We start from the raw sequence: 23,150 nt of genomic DNA on the forward strand, positions 1-23,150 counted from the left end.
GTCATAAATTATCCTTCTTCCTTCAGCTGTTTCCAGAGTGTAATGTATCAGGATGAGCTCATGACTGACAGCTGCCAAAGTTTCTAGGAAATGTCAGTCCCTGGGGGTCGTGTGTGAACCCCCTGTGCCACACTTGTACCTGGCCACGGTATATGATCACCACTGTATTCTGACTGTGGACAGGCGGCAACTGTGACCTCACTATACAATGATCCACTATGGGCAAATTATTGTATTATCAATCTCTTCTGACTGCTGTAAATCAGCCATTTAAATATCACATGTGTATGTGTGTATATAAGAGAGCTCTCAGAGGCCAGATTTTTTTCCGACTTAATTGACATGTATCGTTATATTATGACCAAAATTACATAAAATCATTACAAATTGTAGCCTATATGATATTCCGATGTATAATCTATATTACTGTAAAGTTTCATGCAAATCCGTCCACTAGTTTTTTCGTGAAAGAGTAACAAACATACATACTCACAAACTTTCGCATTTATAATATTAGTAGGATTTAAAAAAAAATATTTTTAAATAAAAATATATATATTTTTTGAAAAATAATCACCACATGTGTATCTTCTTAATCTATATGGAAACATTTCGGATGGTGTTGTTGTAAATTGACCTGAAGGTCTATGTATTCAATTTTTGACTAATTGTATACACATGTAATATTTGAGAAAAACATAGGAAGAACATGTATGTGAAAACAGACATCTGGATGGTGACTTAGTAATATACACTGCTCAAAAAATAAAGGGAACACTTAAACAACAGAATATAACTCCAAGTAAATAAAACTTCTGTGAAATCAAACTGTCCACTTAGGAAGCAACACTGATTGACAATCAATTTCACATGCTGTTGTGCAAATGGAATAGACTATAAATGGAAATTATTGCCAATTGTCAAGACACACTCAATAAAGGAGTGGTTCTGCAGGTGGGGACCACAGACCACATCTCAGTACCAATGCTTTCTGGCTGATGTTGTGGTCACTATTGAATGTTGGTTGTGCGTTCACACTCGTGGTAGAATGAGACAGACTCTACAACCCACAGAAGTTGCTCAGGTAGTGCAGCTCATCCAGGATGGCACATCAATGCGAGCTGTGGCAAGAAGGTGTGTCTGTCAGCGTAGTGTCCAGAGGCTGGAGGCGCTACCAGGAGACAGGCCAGAACACCAGGAGATGTCGAGGGGGCAGTAGGAGGGCAACAAACCAGCTGCAGGACCGCTACCTTCCCTTTATTTTTTTGAGCAGTGTACAATTGACCTAAAAATATATGTCTGTGATAAAATGTGTGATAATTTTTGAAAATTGGAGTTCTAGAAGTCTATGAATATTAGTTTATTTAAAAAAAATGCATTGTATGTCCAACCTGCGCAGGGTCCCAAATCTGCAAAAGGTCCTACCATGCTAATTAGTTAGAAGCATATCAGGTGATGTGTATATGTGTAATGAGGATGAGAGTAGCCTAAGGATTTCAATAACCTTTATCAAAGTGTGCAGATATATTACGCATAGTGTTGAGCATTCCGATACTGAAATATCGGGTATCGGCCGATATTCGCGGTATCGGAATTAAGATACTTAATTCCGATACTTTTAGAATATCGTAAACCGGAATCTTAAATTCCCATAACGCAATGAGCCAGTTTCATTTTATTCAGCCAATTAGGATCCTAAGAAGTGTGGGCACATCCTGATAGGCATGTAGGCATGTTAACTAATGGCATGGTTGTGATTGGCTGCTGAAATTATGTCATGACGCACTATAAAAGCCGCCGCCGCCATTTTGAGCTCACTCTGCTGTGACTTCAGTTAGGGATAGGACGCTGTTGTTCTGAGGGACAGTTTTAGCTACCTATTTGCTCTATTCTGTTTTACCCAAGCTACTTTATAAATCGCTATGCCTTGCAATGCTAGTGCACAGTTCTCTGTGCTGTTCACAGCTGTATGCAAGGTCTCTGTGTGTGAGTGCAGCTCACGCTGTAGTGTGTGTTTCAGCCACGTCTGGTTGTAGTGCGCTCAGCGTGCGTCACTGCCTCATACATTGTCCATTTTTGCTAATTGATCATTTTTCCTGATTTCTCCTATTAGTGTGGTGGTTCCATCCGTATTCAGCTACATTGGTTCCAAACACACTATATAGGAGTAGATAGAGGAGCCTTTCTGCAGAATTGTGCCCTGTAGCCCCAGCCAGATTAGTATTAGCCTATTTTTTGTAGCCTCATCTATTGCATTGTAGGTTACCTTCCTGTATTGTAATAGCTACAAAAAGTTTGTGATACTATCGGTATTACATCTTTGGGCACATCCAGTGTCTTTTTGTGACAAAAAAAAAACCTAAATAAAGTTCACCAAACACTCCACTTTATAGTTGTGTAGGCCACATTAGCTCATATTAAAGTCTAGTCCACACTTTATAAAATTAGTTTTTCTTATACCTGTTAGCAGCTGTTCAGGAATAAGCACACTAAGCCCTTAGTACTTTTCTGCCTATCTTTATCAGACTACCAAGATGAAGAAGGCAGGGAGTAAGGCATGTGGTCGTGGTCGTGGGCGTGGAGTTTCTGCAGGGAGAGGACGTGAGGATTCTGTGCCTGCACGGAGAGAACGTGGGGATTCTATGCCTGCTGCGGGCACCAGTGACTCAGCATCCCCCTGTTTTACCAGGACACAGTCCTTTATGTGCAGTTTTGTAGGAGCTAGCCGTACCCCACTGCTGCGGGAGGACCAAATTGAAGCCATTGTCGGATGGATGGCAGCTAACACATCGACTTCAATTAGTTTCAGATCTTCTCAGGTCCTGAGCACTGAAGAGCACCCATCTGTCTCTTCACCACCTGCCAAATTGCCCAGGCAGTCAGAGAGCCCTAGACAGGAGCCATCTCTACTTCTGTTCTCTGAATCTCTGGGCTTGGAAAGAGGGGGCCAGCAAAGCAGAATTCGAGAATTTGAAGAAGAGGTAGTATGTAGTGATGCGCAACCGTTTTGTCTCTCTGAATCTGAAGAGGCAGGTGGGCCAGTGCCTATGGTCAGCAGCACACCTCAGTACGCATCTGATGATGAGACTCAGGTGCCACTTTCTGGTGCATACTGTGGTGTCGAGACTACCCAGGAGAAGCAGTTGTTTTAAGAGGGTGGTGTAGATGATGAGGTCCTTGACCCATCAAGGCGTGAGGGACAGGAAAGTGGTGGGAGCAGCTCTGAGGAAGAGATTCCCCGAATGGCCCAAAAAGGAGGAAGAGGGAGGGGGCAGACTTGGTTGCCTATAGCCTCCACTTCGGCACCCATTAGGAGCATGGCTCTTCCAAAATCCAAAGCGGGTGCTCCCAAGACTTGCAGTTCCTGGTCCTTTTTTGACACAGTTGCGGTTGACATTTGCTTTGTCAAATGCAAGCTGTGTAATCAGAAGGTGAAAAGAGGGAAAAGTGTCAGCAACCTCAATACACAAATATATGGAAACATGTGAGGACCAAGCAAGTGGTGGAGTTACAAAAACACACTGAAGACCTAGGCCAACCAACAGCGCCACCTACCACCTCTTCAGCTCGTGTTGTAGCTTCTTCCTCCAGCTCACACACAGCTGGTTCGGCTTCCTCACAGGATCGCCATCGAAGAACCTCAGGCACTTTTGTACAGAGACACAGTGTAATTCCACCCACAGCACCACTTTCCCTGTCATCCTCACACTCCCAGGCCAGTCTACAGCCATCGTTAGCACAGGCATGGGAGCAAAGGTGCCCATATTCGGCAAACTACCCCCGAGCATAGGCTCTGAATGCTGGCATTGCAAAACTACTGGCCATTGAAATGCTATCATTCAGGCTGGTGGAGACTGACACCTTCCGTAACTTTATGGCATTGGCAGTCCCACAATACAATGTGCCCAGCCGCTTTTATTTCAGCAGGCAAGCCGTCCCTGCCCTGCAACAGCATGTGGAGGTAAAAATTAAACATGCGCTACAAAACGCCGTCAGTAGCAAGGTCCACCTGACCACCGATGCGTGGACCAGTAAGCATGAACAGGGACGATACCTTTCCCTCACTGTCCATTGGGTAAGTGTTGTGGAGCCGGGCACAGATCTTGAAAGTGGCGCTGTAAGTGTTCTGCCAACTCCAAGGATTGCAGGAATCCAGTCTGTACACATTGACTCCTCCTCATACTCCAGTTCCTCTGAATCAGCGCTGCAGGAGCCGTCACGGTCTAACTCCACATCGACCCGTGAACGGTTACCTGTTATGATGACCGATATGAGCACAGCCGTGGCCAAACATCAGCAGGCCGTATTAAAATTAATTTCTTTGGGGAATCGAAGCCACACAGCGCAGGAGCTCTGGAATGCCATCAAGCAGCAGAGCGACGTGTAGTTTGTGCCAGCGAATCTCCAGCCAGGCATGGTAGTGTGTGACAATGGCCGAAATCTGGTGGCAGCTCTGGGCCTAGGCAACCTCACTCACATCCCATGTCTGGCACATGTGCTCAACTTGGTCGCGCAGAGTTTTTGGAGGGACTATCCGGATCTTGATGCACTGCTTCACAAGGTCGGCATAGAGTGCGCTCACTTGCGGCGTTCCAGCAACGCAAGATCGCGCATTGCAGCTCTGCAGCGCCGATTACGTCTTCCGGAACATCACATCATATGTGACCTACCCACCAGTTGGAATTCAACGTTACATATGTTGGAGAGGTTGTGTGAGCAGCAGGCAGCAGTAATGGAGTACCAGCTGCAGCAGGCGCAAACAAGTCGCAGTGTGCGCCGTTTACACTTCACCACCACTGAGTGGGCCTCTATGAAGGACATTTGCCACGTTTTGCGTGCCTTCGATTATTCCACGCGGATGGCGAGTGAAGATGATGCACTAGTCAGCATGACTATCCCTCATATCTGCCTGCTTGAAAAAACACTGCAAGCACTAAGGGAGGAGGTTTTAGAAGAGGTGGAGGATGAGGAGTCACAAATGCCATCTGCTTCTGTACGGTCTGCGCAATTTGGTTCCTCACAAAGGCCTAGGCAGGGGACACTTTGTGAGGAGGATGAGGAGGAGTCAATGGAGGAGGAAGACATCTGTCCAGAGGAGGGAGGTACACAATGCTCTAGTAGTCAGTATCTAGAGCGAGGGTGGGGTGATGCAGAGCAGGCAGAGATCACGCCTCAAGCAGGGGACAGCGTTTCTTGGTCAGTTGTCAGTCTGCAGCACACAGTTGATTGCAAGCTGCAGTGCCTGAGAAACGACCACCGCATCGCCCACATTCTCAACACGGCTGATTATTGGGTGTCCACCCTTCTAGATCCTCGCTACCAGGACAACTTACAAAGCCTCATAACACCGTTGAACCGGGAGCGTAAAATGCGGGAGTACCAAGACGCACTGGTGCATTCCATCATGTTCTCCATTCCAACCGAGAGCAGTGCTGCTAGTGCTTTACAAAGCAGCTCAGTGCATCGAGGCAGCTCTGCACAAAGAGGGAGAAGCAGCGCCTCAGCACAAGGCAAGACCAGTAATGCCCAAATGTGGCAAAGCTTTGTGTCCACGCTGCCACAAATGTCTACACCATCACAGACGGCTCCAGTCAGCAGGAGGCAACGTTTCCATCAGATGGTGACAGACTACATGTCTTGCCCTCTCAGTGTACTCTCAGACGGCTCTTCCCCCTTCAAGTTTTGGGTCTCTAAGCTGGATACATGGCCAGAGCTTAGCCAGTATGCATTGGAGGTGCTAGCTTGCCCTGCTGCTAGTGTATTATCGGAACGCGTCTTTAGTGCCGCAGGTGGTGTACTAACAGACCGTCGCATGCGACTATCCTCGGATAACGTTGACCGGCTTACTTTTCTGAAAATGAACAAGGCCTGGATCTCTCATGAATTTGCCAGTCCTCTTCCAGAATAAATAATTGGTTGGCAACAGAATCCAGGTCTCCTGTTGTGTTCATGTTTCTACCACCTGAACTGTAATCCCTGAGCTCCAACGCCACCAGTTGCTGCTCTGAAGTGACAGTCAACGCTTGCTCCAGTGTTATTGGGGTTCAGTAATGTCAGCTGTTCACCAGCTGTGTGTTCGGCAAATTCTCCTGCTCTGTCCACATTCACACTATTACAGATTTTAAAGTTGCTCCAATTACGCCTCTGGCTCCACTCTGTTTTTAGTATTTACCCTGGGTTCCAGCACTGCCAGCTGTTTCCTAGCAGTGTCTTTGGCACGGGTACTCCCTCCTGCCCACCCTGGTTCCAGCACGCCAGCTGTTTCCGGGTAGTGTCAACGTCACTTTGCCTCCAATGCGTTGTCCTGTCGTGTTGCGGTCGGGTTAGCCGACTCTATGGTGCCTGCAGTTTAGGTGACTCCTATGTGGGCTGCGGGATCTGGCAATGAAGGCTGGTTCCATAGTGCCAATAGGACAAGCACTCCCTGTAGGACTGTGGGTTTTGGTAACTGCGGCCGGCTCGCGGCCTTGAAACTTTTTTTTACATGGGTACCTTCTGCTACCCATCCGGGTTCCAGTACCGTCAGCTGGTTCTCGGCAGTGCCTTTGGCTTAGGTGCCTCTGTTAGGCGTCGGTCTGGTGCTGGATTTGAAATGGGTCCAGGACCTTCTGTGGTCTCCCATTTCAGTCCAGCCAGGGCTGATGCTGCTCAGCATCACCATCAGCCACAACGCCTAGCTGGTCCATGAGCCCTGTTTGTCTCCCAGGTAGTTGTGCCTAGCAATGTTAAGCCTGGGTTGCAGAGTGAGACAGGGCTTGTGGAATCAAAGTCCAGGTTTTGCTGCACTGAGCATGTCCGTGACCTAGCGGCTCATGATTGGTGGGTTGGCACCCACCTGACCCGGTGACCTGGCACCGCCTGATTGGTTCACGGGTAACGTCACCAATAGAGCGCCGGTGGGCAGGCTTAGTCTTTAAAAGGCCCGCCCACAAAGATGGCAACACGCTCAGATCATTTGAGCTGGTAGTTTGTGGTGTGCATGCAGAAACTCTTGGGCTCCTCTAAGAGCCATAGCTTTATGCAGGCAGGTAGCCATATAGAGCAGGTCTGCTCAGTCCGGTAGCACGCCGGCTGAGTGCACGAATACCCGGCGGGTATCGCACCCACATACTAGCGCCGACTGCTATAGCGTAGACCGAAGACAGGGCTACTGCTCCTAGTCCGGTCACACGTCTCCCTGCGGTTCTTGGAGATTGTGTGAACCGCTTTAGCGCCAATCCCCATAGCGTAGCGCCTGTATCAAAGACAGGGCTACTGCTGTTCCCACGGTCGCATGTCTCCCTGTGGTTCTTGGAGATTGTGCGAACCGTCTTACCCTTCCGTGTGCCTTAATACGAAGGGTTAAGATAATTGTTAGGTGCGTCGCCGGTCGCTCTCTCCTCTATGCAGTTAACGGAGATAGAGCGTACCGCTTTACCCGGTCCGGTGTGCTGTTAACACGGACGGGTTATCTGTTTAGTTGTCGCTTTTCCTTTCCACCCGGAAAGTGTTCGGCAGCAGTCCATTAGGCTGCATTGCGGACCCCGGGGTCGGTTGCATTCCATTTAATTAAAGTTGTCTGCAACTGCCCTCCTAACAGCCTCCTTCTCGGTATCCAAGTTCCACCAACGTCTGCTGGTCCTTGGTAGTGCTTTCTGGCACAAGTACCTCCTGCTTAGTAACCGGGTTCCAGTATCGTCAGCTAGTCCTCGGTAGTTCCATTGGCTCTTGTACCTTCTGCTACCCATCCAGGTTCCAGTACCGTCAGCTGGTTCTCAGCAGTGCCTTTGGCTTAGGTGCCTCCTTCTCGGTATTGAAGTTCCACCAATGTCTGCTGGTCCTTGGTATTGATTTCTGGCACAGGTACCTCCAGCTTAGTAACCGAGGTCCAGTACCGTCAGCTGGTTCTCGATAGTTCCACTGGCTCTTGTACTTTCTGCTAACCATCCGGATTCCAGTACCGTCAGCTGGTTCTCAGCAGTGCCTTTGGCTTAGGTGCCTCCTTCTCGGTATCCAAATTCCACCAACGTCTGCTGGTCCTTGGTAGTGCTTTCTGGCACAGGTACCTCCTGCTCAGTGACCGAGTTCCAGTACCTTCAGCTGGTCCTCGGTAGTTCCATTGGCTCTTATACCTTCTGCTACCCATCCATGTTCCAGTACCGTCAGCTGGTTCTCGGCAGTTCCTCAGCCTTCTCGTACCTTCTGCTACATTTCCAAGTTCAAGCTTTTAGAAATGGTTCTTGGTAATAACTCTGGATCACCCTGACGAGGACCCTGAAGACCAACCCGAAGAAGACGAGGATCCCGAAGACGAGGACCCTGAAAAAGAGGACCCTGAAGACCACCCCGAAGAAGACGAGGACCCAGAAGACGACAACTCTGGAGACGAGGACCCTGAAGACCACCCCGAAGAAGACGAGGACCCCGAAGACGACGACCCTGAAGATGAGGACCCTGAAGACCGCCCCGAAGAAGACAAGGACCCCGAAGATGACGACCCTGAAGACGAGGACCCTGAAGACCACCCCGAAGAAGACGAGGACCCCGAAGACGATGACCCTGAAGACGAGGACCCTGAAGACCACCCCGAAGAAGACGAGGACCCCGAAGATGACGACCCTGAAGACGACGACCCTGAAGACCATCCCGAAGAAGACCAAGAAGATGACCCTGAAGTAGATGACCAAGAGGACATAGAACAAGAAGACAACCACCAAAATACAGAAGAACGAGAGACAGAAAACCAAGAAGCAAAAGTACAAGAAGCTGCAGAACAAAAAGCGGAAAAACATTAAGCATAATATTAAAAATCAGAGCTAAAGATATTATCTAAATTATAAGCAAAAGAAGACTAAGCAGTGTATGGGGAGAGTCCGTTCCTCCTCGTGGTGCCCGTGGAAAAGACCTGCTGCTGCAGGCCAAACTGAATGCGGACAAACCCTGTTGTAAATCTTTTGTGACGGGCAGAACGAAAGGTGTAATGTTCAAACTTTTATAGATAACAACTACAGGAATGCCTGTCACAAATAAGAATATGATGAAGAAGAAGAATATGAAGAAGATGAAGAAGTAGAATATGAAGAAGAATAATAGTTGATTAAGAAGAATATGAAGAATGTACAAAAAAAGAATAATACGAAGAAGGTGAAGAAGAAGAAGATGAAGAAGGTGAAGAAGAAGTTGATGAAAAAGATGCTGATGTTGAGGATGATGAAGGAAAAAGTGTGGGAGATGTAAAAAAGAAGGTGAAGAGCATGGAAGTAGTGAAACATAAATATCTGACAAAATATAAAAAAACTTAACATAGTCAATATTTCCGTAACTCAGAACGTCTTAAAAAAAATATTAATTCCTGCTATTCCATTTGATTGGGCTAAACCTCTATGCCTTTATTGTCTCCCCCACCTCCCCCAATACATTCTACTTTATTCTTAGTTGTTTTCCTTCATGTAGAATTAACCGACAAGGAAAGAAATGGTTTATTTTCATTCCGATATTTGTGTCCCATTGACTTACATTGGTTTCCGGTATCGGAATCGGCGATATCCGATATTTTTTGGGTATCGGTCCGATACAATCCGATCCGATATTTCTCGATATCGGAATGTATTGCTCAACACTAATTATGCAGTGTCACGATTCCACCACTCACGGTGTTCTATGGACACTGTGAACGACAGCTCTGCCATGCTATGGGATCACCACTTGCTGAGCTGTCTGGATTGTGAGTGACATCTTAACCAACCAATCTGAGGCAGAGGTATGAGTATTGTGAATAACAGCTCAGCCATCCTATCTGGCTGGGTCTGTGGGATCTCTTCCAGGTGTCATCTATTCAAGATGATTACAGGACTATTTACAACTCTGACAATCGTCAGACAATGGACAATTGAAGTTTTGATCAAGTGGTGTGTGTTTGCACTGTGCTTTGAGTTGCATTCTGATCTCCGTTGCCTACCTTGGATTTACTTTTGACCATCAATTTCATTTCCCCCTTTGTCTTGATCTGCTACCTTCCTGAGACTCTCACCTCAGAATGTGACCTGACTTTTGTCTTTTCCCTTTATCTATTAGATTTCCTCAGGCAAAATCGGCTCAAAAAGAAATTTAACTGACTCTGAAAAGTCAAAAATTATTACAAGTTTTACAGATGGACACAGACAATGTAAATAATGTACTAGGGTATCATATATTGTAAATGTGTGCCAGAAATTCTAAACCATAAAATTAATATATTCATAATTTCATTATTAAAATCTTCCCATATATAACCTCAAAGTAAAATATAAACAACTAAAAGATAAATTAACACTAAAGATGGCTTGAATAAAGTGCACAATTATACTCTCTTTCTTGGAATTTGATCAGGAAGAATGAGATAAAAATCAATGGAACCATTGGAACATGTGTAAGTGTGACCGACAATACTCCTAAGTAGTGATGGGTGAACTTGAACAGTAAAGTTCGGGGTCCGTACCGAACACCTAGAGTTCGGGCACAGACCCCCAACACAGATTTCCTGAGTAAGTTTGTGTTACTGTTCGGGTTTGACACTCCGAACATCGGGTGTTTCCCTTGCTGTCAGATGACAGCTGTAACTGGCGGCAAAAAGCTTACCGCTGGTCACAGGAGTAGGCTGATGAGAGACTCCTACTCTCAACAGTCTATGCCTTCTGTCGCTGATAACAGTGAGAGCAGGCGCCATTGATTGGAGTAGTCATCAGCCGGCGCCTGTTCTCCAAGTAAAAAAAAAGTTTAAATAAATAAATGAATATTGAAATAAAAATGAAAAACATAGTTATATTCACCTTAACGCCTATTACACGAAGCCCTTATCACTTGTAAAAGAAAAAAAATAATAAACCACTATAATACTCACCTGTCCGCCGTAATCCATACTGTACCACGATGATCCGGATGACTGTTAGAGCAGTTACATCAGCAGTCAATGATTTGAGTGATCTAGCCAGCAGCCGGCTCACTGTGACACAGGAGCGATGTAATCGCTCTGCAGTGTGTAGCGCTGAGCTGCCGTGAGAAAGTTCACAGGAGTTTATCAGCCGATGAACCCCGGTGATCTCACTTATGGCACCACCGCTGTTTGTCAGACAATCTCTGCATGTGTTGCGACTGTCAAACAGCCGCAAATCTTGTTGCCACAGTGACACGCCGAAGATACTCGGTGAGGACTCGAGCATGCTTGGTTAATTCCTTATCCAAGCATGTTCGCACATCACTAATCAGTATCCCTCAGGAGACAAAAGAATATCTTTTGGTTGAATCATCCTTCATGGCGCATACTGCCAAACCAATAAAAATTTTCACCAGAGGAAGTTACGTGATCAGTATATCACTTCCGGTTAGCATATCAGTGGAACACAAACAGCGTTCCACCCGCCGACATAACATTCAGTCCTCGTGTCCAAGGACCATATGCCGCATCCCACACTTAAACGTCACATTTGACAAAGAATGAAGGAGTGCCAATGGCTCAATATTTAACGCAGATTACATTTCAATACATAATGTAAATAACAGATACTAACTGCATCATAAGAAGAAAACTAAAAGGAAAAAATCGGCACTCCAACAGGTAAAATATGAAAAAACTTTATTGGATCATTTAAAAAAAGGGGAACATTTTTAAATTCTTACGCGTTTCTGGTGCTGGGGTTGCGCCCTTAGTCATAGCAGAAGAGAAAAGGACAATGGAGTCATATATATACAAGCATAATGGAGTCACATGACATGAAATAAGAAATCAATTAAGCATCCAAAAGATGTGCAAGAAAAATCACAGCCACAGTTCACATTGAAGACAATTAGATCAAATACAGACAAGGGGATCATTGCAAGCATCACACGAACAAGCCAGAAATGCAAAACAGCATTATGATGGAAAATAAGATAGAATGAAACCTCATACTCTTGTTCATGGATATTTCTATCCCACTCTGTATATAAGCTGTTTTTTGCAGAAAATTTGTGTGAAAACAACAATGTTAGTTGCCATGGGATTAGACTATATAGGAACACTACACCGGGATTGAGTATACAGGTGTGAGATCACAGAGTTAAAACATCGCAAATGCCATCTACCGTACCAACGGAAGGTAGGGTAATATACTGTTTGTAGAGTGCAGAAACATACATGCGTGAAATGAATAATAAATTCAATATATAGCATCGCAATAACAATGAAAAATAAGCAGAAAAAAATATATTCAACTTTTTTATGCAAATCAAAATTGAACACATGGTAGAAAATATGCAGGAAGATACACCCACATTGGATCTGGTGCAAAGCATAATATCCTGGTATAGGATTATAGAGACAAAGATATACCAAGCATTATCAGTCATATCAGCGGGGGGGCAAATAGATGCATCATTGTAAAGCAGACAAGAACAATTATATACAAAACACTGGGGAAATTACTTTGGAACATTGTTATGGTGAATTAAATTAGATGGAACATACAAATCCATGCTGTCCAAGAGTTGAATGTATAAACAGATCAATAGCGATGGGATACGTCTATATATGTCTGATGCAAAACTTGACCATGAGGCTATAGATGCAGCAAACATTTCTATCTATATCAATGAAAAACAAGTATAAGTTATAATAAAACTGATAAAAACAAATATCTGATGCAGAACTAATTCATGCAGCTGTAGATGTAGCGGGAATTTCTATCTGTATCAGCAAAAAAACAAATAATTGTATTATATTGCGAAAAAACTGGCAAAAAACAACTATATGAGAAAATAAAGTAAAAAAGCTATAGAATATTATTTGATTATTTTAATTGCAGTCATTGCTGAGAAATTGCACAATGATGGCGCAATATACAGAAAGGCAAATAAGTCCACCAACAAATAATAACTGGAAAAAGCACAAAATAAGCTCAGAAAACATAGATTATCGCCATATAGATGGTCTGCTGGGAATAAACCAGTATGAATTTCATCAATAGATGTAAAATAGGTCATTGCGGAAATTCATACCCGAAGGGTATTTAGTATTTAGGTGCAAGATCCAGAAGGCTTCATGCATACTAAGGTGTTTCTATCTGTTTCCACCCAGTACCGGATAATTAACTTTCTCAAGACCAAAAAAGGTTTTTGACCGGTTCGTGTGGCAGGAGGAATATAAGTTTGTCACCAGCGATGTTGTTAACCTGTATTCCTCCATTATGCTTGTATATATATGACTCCATTGTCCTTTTCTCATCTGCTATGACTAAGGGTGCAACCCCAGCATCAGAAACGCATAAGAATTTAAAAATTGCCCCCCTTTTTTTAAATGATCCAATAAAGTTTTTTCATATTTTACCTTTTGGAGGGAGTGCTGATTTTCTCCTTTTCATTTTCTTCATATGGCTGTGCTGACCATCGGGACTGGCACCCTTCAGGACTATCTTCACCCTGTTTGGATTCAGCGTTGCAGCTCCCTAACCCTACCTCCAGTTTCTCCATAATTGCATCATATTGGCACATTTAATTCATAAGGTGGAACAATCTTGGTATATACAGTGCTGGCCAAAAGTATTGGCACCCCTGCAATTCTGTCAGATAATACTCAGTTTCTTCCTGAAAATGATTGCAATCACAAATTCTTTGGTATTATTCTCTTCATTTAATTTGCTTGCAAGGAAAAAACACAAAAGAAAATGAAGCAAAAATCAAATCATTGATCATTTCACACAAAACTCCAAAAAAGGGCAGGACAAAAGTATTGGCACCCTCAGCCTAATACTTGGTTGAACAACCTTTAGCCAAAATAACTGTGAACAACCGCTTCCGGTAACCGTCAATGAGTTTCTTACAATGCTCTGCTTGAATTGTAGACCATTCTTCTTTGGCAAACTGCTCCAGGTCCCTGATATTTGAAGGGTGTCTTCTCCAAACTGCCATTTTGAGATCTCTCCACAGGTGTTCTATGGGATTTAGGTCTGGACTCATTGCTGGCCACCTTAGAAGTCTCCAGTGCTTTCTCTAAAACCATTTTATAGTGCTTTTGGAAGTGTGTTTTGGGTCATTGTCCTGCTGGAAGGCCCATGACCTCTGAGAGAGACCCAGCTTTCTCACACTGGGCCTTACATTATGCTGCAAAATTTGTTGGTAGTCTTCAGATTTCATAATGCCATGCACACGGTCAAGCAGTCCAGTGCCAGAGGCAGCAAAGCAACCCCAAAACATCAGGGAACCTCCGCCATGTTTGACTGTAGGGACCGTGTTCTTTTCTTTGAATGCCTCTTTTTTTTCCTGTACACTCTATGTTGATGCTTTTTCCCAAAAAGCTCTACTTTTGTCTCATCTGACCAGAGAACATTCTTCCAAAACGTTTTAGGCTTTCTCAGGTAAGTTTTGGCAAACTCCAGCCTGGCTTTTTTATGTCTCGGGGTAAGAAGTGGTGTCTTCCTGGGTATCCTACCATACAGTCCCTTTTCATTCAGATGTCGACGGATAGTACGGGTTGACACTGTTGTACCCTCGGACTGCAGGGCAGCTTGAACTTGTTTGGATGTTAGTCGAGGTTCTTTATCCACCATCCGCACAATCTTGCGTTGAAATCTCTCGTCAATTTTTCTTTTCCGTCCACATCTAGGGAGGTTAGCCACAGTGCCATGGGCTTTAAACTTCTTGATGACACTGTGCACAGAAGACACAGGAACATTCAGGTCTTTGGAGATGGACTTGTAGCCTTGAGATTGCTCATGCTTCCTCACAATTTGGTTTCTCAAGTCCTCAGACAGTTCTTTGGTCTTCTTTCTTTTCTCCATGCTCAATGTGGTACACACAAGGACACAGGACAGAGGTTGAGTCAACTTTAATCCATGTTAACTGGCTGCAAGTGTGATTTAGTTATTGCCAACACCTGTTAGGTGCCACAGGTAAGTTACAGGTGCTGTTAATTACACAAATTAGAGAAGCATCACATGATTTTTCAAAGGGTGCCAATACTTTTGTCCACCCCCTTTTTTAGGTTTGGTGTGGAATTATATCCAATTTGGCTTTAGGACAATTCTTTTTGTGTTTTTTTCATTGAAGACAAATTAAATGAAGAGAATAATACCAAAGAATTTGTGATTGCAATCATTTTCAGGAAGAAACTGAGTATTATCTGACAGAATTGCAGGGGTGCCAATACTTTTGGCCAGCACTGTATAATGGATAGATGACATATACCAATAAAATAGCTTGTTTGTTGGAATTATAAATAGTCAAAACGTGTTTAGTAATAGATAAAGGTGTGATTAAGATGCAGCTATATAAATATACTATTGATGCTATTATATACAATGGTTCAATCCCAATAATGGATCAATACCAACCAGAAAGTCTATCATGAAGAACACAAAGTAAACAAAGTTCATCATAACTGTCACAAACCAGATCGGAGCCACGTGCCCCTGATCCTTCCTCACAACTTCCGTGAGTTCCGGGTTTAGGATAATGTGAAGCGAGCTTATAAATTTTATATATTTATTTACTCAAAACAGCGATGCTAGGTACAATATTTACAAGCGGTTACGAGATATATATATATATATATATATATATATATATACAGTAGTCACACAAATACAGTAAGGAAGCAGTAATACGATACATTAAAATAAAAAGGAATAAAGGTGAATATACCACACTTTCATCAAAAGGTCTCTGGACACGGCAGGAAGGGTGCTGTCATGGGTCCAGAGTTGTGTTGAGCCACCCCCGTAGTGTTCGGGTTCGGTTCGGTTCGTCGAACACCGGGATGTTCGAGGAACTGTTCGTCGAACTGTTCGTCGAACACCGTTGAACACCGTTAAAACCAATGGCAGGCAAACAAAAACACATAGAAACACATAGAAAACACCTGCAAAGGTGTCCAAAAGCTGACAAACTGCTCAGAAGACACTCTCTTTAAAAAAGCCGGCCGGCAAATTCAGCAGCGGCATACACCGGTACCCGACAATTTAGACAAGAAGGAATAGAGCATCACACATAGATTAGATAGATAGAAACATGTCAGTCACACATATAAGAAGCACAGTGACAGTGTTGGTTACTGCACTTGTCATTTAGTGTAAAGGATTTATTTAAAAAAATAATAGTGTTTTCATGCACCGTCTCTTTAAAAAAGCCGGCCGGCAATTCAGCAGCGGTACCCGACAATTTAGAACAGAAAGAATAGAGCTTCACACATAGATAAGATAGATAGAAACATGTCAGTCACATATATAATAAGTACAGTGACAGTGTTGATTACTGTACTTGTCATTTAGTGTAAAGGATTTATTTAAAAAAATAATAGTGTTTTCATGCACCGTCTCTTTAAAAAAGCCGGCCGGCAATTCAGCAGCGGTACCCGACAATTTAGAACAGAAAGATAGAGCATCACACATAGATTAGATAGATAGAAACATGTCAGTCACATTTATAATAAGTACAGTGACAGTGTTGGTTACTGTACTTGTCATTTAGTGTTAAAATAAAGGATTTATTAAAATAAAAATTGGCGTGGGGATCCCCCATAATTTTAGTCTCTAGCGGAGGTTAAGCAGACGGCTGGGGCAGATGTTTGAAGCCTCGGAAGGGGGTAATACCCACGGAGCTTACCAGGCTACTAATATCAGCCCCCAGCTGAATACTTAGCCTTTACTAGCTATTAAAATGGGGGACCCCCCCAAAAAAATGACGTGGGGTCCCCCCTATTTTAATAGCTAGCAAAGGCTAGGCAGACAGCTGGGGGCTGATTTTAATAGCTCAGGAAGGGTGCCATGAATATTGGCCCCCTCCCAGGCTAGAAACACCAGCCGTCAGCCGCCCCAGAAATGGCGCATCCATAGGATGCGCCAATTCTGGCACTTAGCCTCGCTCTTCCCACTGCCCTGTAGCGGTGGCAGTGGGGTAATAGGGCTGGGGTTGATGTCAGCTTATAATGCCAACTGACATCAAGCCCAGGTTAGTAATGGAGAGGCGTCTATAAGACACCCCCATTACAAACCCCATAGTCAAAGTTAAAAAAAACACAAACACCCAGAATAAAGTCCTTTAATTGAAATAAACACACAATTCTTTATTGTTCTAAATTAAACTATACTTACCGTCACGCCCATTCCAGCTGAAGCCAACGATCTCCTGTAATAAAAATAAAATAATAAACCAACATCATCCTTACCTTTCCATGGTTCCCAGGACAGCTCCAGCTCTGCTACATCGAGATGACTGGCTGGACCGCAGCAGAACGCTGCCATCCAGCCTGTCATCCCGCAGACACTGAGAAGCGCAGGCATGCTTGCGCTCCTCAGTGTCTCGCTGTGACGGCATCCAGATGAGCCGAGTTCATGTCCAATGAACTCGGCTCACCTCATGCACGTCACTAACAGCGTGGGAGAATTCTCACGCTGAAGCGCTGAGTGCAGGAGAATTTTCCCACGCTGTCAGTGAGGTGCATGAGGTGAGCTGAGTTCATTGGACATGAGCTCACCTCATGCACGTCACTGACAGCGTGGGAGAATTCTCCTGCACTCAGCACTTCAGGGTGAGAATTTTCCCACGCTGTCAGTGACGTGTATGAGGTGAGCCGAGTTCATTGGACATGACCTCGGCTCATCTGGATGCCGTCACAGAGAGACACTGAGGAGCGCAAGCATGCCTGCTCTTCTCAGTGTCTGCGGGATGACAGGCTGGATGGCAGCTTTCTGCTGCGGTCCAGCCTGTCATCTCGATATAGCAGAGCTGAAGCTGTCGTGGGAACCATGGAAAGGTAAGGATGAGGTTGGTTTATTATTTTTCTTTTATTGCAGGAGATCGTTGGCTTCAGCTGGAATGGGCGTGATGGTAAGTATGGTTTAATTTAGAACAATAAAGAATTGTGTGTTTATTTCAATTAAAGGACTTTATTCTGGGTGTTGTGTTTTTTTTAAATACTTTACTAGAAATTCATGGTGGTCATGTCTAATACTGGCGTGACCCCATGAATTTTGGGCTTGGGGCCAGCTGATAATACCAAGCTGGCCCTAACCCCTTTATTACCCAGTGAGCCACCGCACCAGGGCCCTGGATGAGTTGGGTACAGCGCCAGAAGATGGCGCTTCTATGAACGCGCCATTTTCCGGGGTGGCTGCGGACTGCAATTTGCAGCGGGGGGGGGGTCCAGAAAGCTTGGGCCTCCCTGCGCTGCAGATTCCAGCCCCCAGCTGCCTAGTTGTACCTGGCTGGACACAAAAATAGGGCGAAGCCCCACGTATTTTTTTTTTAATTATTTCATGAAATTCATGAAATAATTAAGAAAAAAAGGCCTTCCCTATATTGTTGTGTCCGGCCAGGTACAAATAGTCAGCTGGTGGTTGGGGGCAGCCCGTTCCTGCCTGCTGTACCTGGCTGGACACAAATATAGTGCGAAGCCCCACTTCAATTTTTTTTAATTATTTCATGAAATTCATGAAATAATTAAGAAAAAAAGGCCTTCCCTATATTGTTGTGTCCGGCCAGGTACAAATAGTCAGCTGGTGGTTGGGGGCAGCCCGTTCCTGCCTGCTGTACCTGGCTGGACACAAATATAGTGCGAAGCCCCACTTCAATTTTTTTTAATTATTTCATGAAATTCATGAAAAAATTAAGAAAAAAAGGCTTTCCCTATATTGTTGTGTCCGGCCAGGTACAAATAGTCAGCTGGTGGTTGGGGGCAGCCCGTTCCTGCCTGCTGTACCTGGCTGGACACAAATATAGTGCGAAGCCCCACTTCAATTTTTTTAAATTATTTCAGGAAATTCATGAAATAATTAAAAAAAAATTGACGTGGGGCTTCGCACTATATTTGTGTCCAGTCAGGTGCAGCAGGCAGGAACGGGCTGCCCCCAACCACCAGCTGCCTATTTGTACCTGGCCGGACACAACAATATAGGGAAGCCCTTTTTTCTTAATTATTTCATGAAATAATTTAAAGAAAATTGACGTGGGGCTTCGCCCTGCTTTTGTGTCCAGCCAGGTACAACTAGGCAGCTGGGGGCTGGAATCCGCAGCGCAGGGAGGCCCAAGCTTTCTGGGCCACCCCCGCTGCAAATTGCAGTCCGCAGCCACCCCGGAAAATGGCGCGTTCATAGAAGCGCCATCTTCTGGCGCTGTACCCAACTCATCCAGGGCCCTGATGCGGTGGTTCACTGGGTAATAAACGGGTTAGGGCCAGCTTGGCATTATCAGCTGGCCCTAAGCCCGAAATTCATGGGGTCACACCAATATTAGACATGACCACCATGAATTTCTAGTAAAGTATTTAAAAAAAACACAACACCCAGAAAAAAGTCCTTTAATTGAAATAAACACACAATTCTTTATTGTTCTAAATTAAACCATACTTACCGTCACGCCCATTCCAGCTGAAGCCAACGATCTCCTGAAATAAAAGAAAAATAATAAAGCAACATCATCCTTACCTTTCCATGGTTCCCATGACAGCTTCAGCTCTGCTACATCGAGATGACAGGCTGGACCGCAGCAGAACGCTGCCATCCAGCCTGTCATCCCGCAGACACTGAGAAGCGCAGGCTTGCTTGCGCTCCACAGTGTCTCTCTGTGAGGGCATCCAGATGAGCCGAGTTAATGTCCAATGAACTCGGCTCACCTCATGCACGTCACTGATAGCGTGGGAAAATTCTCCTGCACTCAGCGCTTCAGCGTGGGAGAATTCTCACACTGAAGCGGTGAGTGCAGGAGAATTCTCCCACGCTGTCAGTGACGTGCAGGAGGTGAGCTGCGTTCATTGGACATGAGCTCACCTTATGCACGTCACTGACAGCGTGGGAGAATTCTCCTGCACTCAGCGCTTCAGCGTGAGAATTTTCCCACGCTGTCAGTGACGTGCATGAGGTGAGCCGAGTTCATTGGACATGAACTCGGCTCATCTGGATGCCGTCACAGAGAGACGCTGAGGAGCGCAAGCAATCCTGCGCTTCTCAGTGTCTGAGGGATGACAGGCTGGATGGCAGCTTTCTGCTGCGGTCCAGCCTGTCATCACGATGTAGCAGAGCTGAAGCTGTCGTGGGAACCATGGGAAGGTGAGGATTATGTTGCTTTATTATTTTTCTTTTATTGCAGGGGATCGTTGGCTTCAGCTGGAATGGGCGTGATTGTAAGTATGGTTTAATTTAGAACAATAAAGAATTGTGTCTTTATTTCAATTAAAGGACTTTATTCTGGGTGTTTGTGTTTTTTTTTAACTTTGACTATGGGGTCAGTAATGGGGGTGTCTTATAGACGCCTCTCCATTACTAACCTGGGCTTGATGTCAGCTGGCATTATAAGCTGACATCAACCCCAGCCCTATTACCCCACTGCCACCGCTACAGGGCAGTGGGAAGAGCGAGGCTAAGTGCCAGAATTGGCGCATCCTATGGATGTGCCATTTCTGGGGCGGCTGACGGCTGGTGTTTCTAGCCTGGGAGGGGGCCAATATTCATGGCATCCTTCCTGGGCTATTAATATCAGCCCCCAGCTGTCTGCCTAGCCTTTGCTAGCTATTAAAATAGGGGGGACCCCACGTCAATTTTTTGGGGGGTCCCCCATTTTAATAGCTAATAAAGGCTAGGCATTCAGCTGGGGGCTGATATTAGTAGCTTGGGAAGCTCCGTGGGTATCACCCCCTTCCCAGGCTTCAAACATCTGCCCCAGCCGTCTGCTTAACCTCCGCTAGAGACTAAAATTATGGGGGATCCCACGCCAATTTTTTTTTAAATAAATCCTTTATTTTAACACTAAATGACAAGTACAGTAATCAACACTGTCACTGTACTTCATATATATGTGACTGACATTTTTCTATCTATCTAATCTATGTGTGATGCTCTATTGCTTCCATTCTAAATTGTCGGGTACCGCTGCTGAATTGCCGGCCGGCTTTTTTAAAGAGACGGTGCATGAAAACACTATTATTTTTTTTAATAAATCCTTTACACTAAATGGCAAGTACAGTAATCAACACTGTCACTGTACTTCTTATATATGTGACTGACATGTTTCTATCTATCTAATCTATGTGTGATTCTCTATTCCTTCTATTCTAAATTGTCGGGTACCGCTGCTGAATTGCCGGCCGGCTTTTTTAAAGAGACGGTGCATGAAAACACTAATATTTTTTTTTATAAATCCTTTACACTAAATGACAAGTACAGTAATCAACACTGTCACTGTACTTCTTATATATGTGACTGACATGTTTCTATCTATCTAATCTATGTGTGAAGCTCTATTCTTTCGGTTCTAAATTGTCGGGTACCGGTGTACGCCGCTGCTGAATTGCCGGCTTTTCATGTTTCACTGTGAGCACAGTTCCCATCGATTTGGGCAATCACTCTAATGCCACAACCACCATGGCTGTGGCATTACAGTGAGTGGCAGACAATCCCTGCATGATTGGTGCTCTAAATAGTGCCAGACATGCAGGACACGCTTTTCGTGCACGAACAGTTATCGAACATAACCTCGAACAGCCGAATTTTTTGCAAATCGTTCGGGTTCGTCGAACAACTCGAACACCGCCCAAAACAGCTCGAATTTGAGATTGGCGAACAGTTCTAGTCGAACACCGCTCATCTCTAGTCCAGAGCGGTTCCTTGGTCTTTCTGCACATCTGTAGCGACATGTGACCCTCAACAGAAGACACCTTCTCTCTCTCAGAGGGACACATTTATTCGTAACTTGGGCAGGGCAGAAAATAGGCGATTTACATGTAATCTCCTCTTCCCTTCTACCAGGCATTTCATAATCCATTTCCCAGCAATATTCTCATTCTAAGGTGCGCATAGTAATTGATCTAACACAGGAGGTTCCCCTGACTTCAGAGGTATTCAATTAGCTATTCTTCATTGCCATGATTCAATTAGCTCCCCCATACTCTTGTCAGGAATAGGCATTTGCACTACAAAGGTATATATCCTAGCTGACCTGTATTCAATTCTCTCCTGGCTTTTCACCCTGGTGTGATGTATGGAAGGGAAACAAATGCTGATGTCAATACTTTGTCCTCTGGGGTCCTTTGAAGTCAGACAGACTAGCATTCCTGCTGAGACCTTCATAACTGGGAATGTGAAATAACTGGGAATATGAAATTCCAGTCCCTGGCCTCACGACAATAACCAATATAAATATTAATATTGAATTAATATTAGAATTAACTGGGAGCAAGCATTCATTTTGAATAAAACAGCCTAATGTTAATTGCTCATTAAGGCCCTATGGTTGAATTGAATTAAACTGAAAAATCCATTGGCTCTCTTTTTGTAACAAAATGCAGTTGCAATCTCTCTTTTTTGGGGAAGGGGACACCACTTCAATCACTCTAAAAGCAGAAAAAATATACTACAAAAGGGCTCCCCTATGGAAGGATCTAAGGTGCCTGGATAGGCAGTATCCCTGCTGTTTTTTTTATCCCCCAGATGTTTTCCCATGCATTTCCTGACTTCTCTTTTGATTTTGCCAATGTAGTCAAGGGGCATGTGCAGGCTGCTACATAAACGGTGGCAATAGAGAAAGCCTGCACCACCTGTTAGACAGTTAATGACCCCACCTGCTAAAAACCGGCCAGATACACTATGTGAGTATGAAATAGGGTTGCTAGCTTATGAAAAATGTAGCAATTCCATCCAAGTAACAAGTAGTAAAAGCTTTACTCTCCGTTTTCACTGAATTAAATGTCCTTTATTTCATCATAATGATAAAATCAGTGGAAAGCAGGGAGTGCGGGGAGGAGGAAAGGACGACAGCTGCTTCACGCTTCAGTTAGCACTTCTGTGGGTCCATGACTACATAAATGACTCGCCTTGTACCATAGTTGTCTTTCTTGTGTGGTGCACACACTATTTGTACTGGCACTAACAGCTTTTAAAAGTTGAATCCATTTGCAAAATTTGCAGTGGCCACATTTAAATGTCCCCAGGATTTTTCTATCCAACAAAGTCCCAGCTGGAATGGGCGGTTGCAAATAACTGTGGACTAACTGGTCACCTATTCATCTTCCCTTTCTGAAAGTCAGTGTCACCCTTGGGCCATCAGGAATAAGATCCTTTTATTCAGGGTAGGCCCTGAGAATACCCCAATGTCTTCTTAAAATGGACACTTTGTTCATTTTACTTGTTGAATGTTCCAATTATTTGTGTAATAGATGTTGCAGCCATTTTGGA

Source organism: Phyllobates terribilis, unplaced genomic scaffold (genome assembly GCF_046119375.1).
Source record: "Phyllobates terribilis strain yellow unplaced genomic scaffold, ASM4611937v1 Scaffold_8__6_contigs__length_399053987, whole genome shotgun sequence".
NCBI lineage: Eukaryota > Metazoa > Chordata > Amphibia > Anura > Dendrobatidae > Phyllobates > Phyllobates terribilis.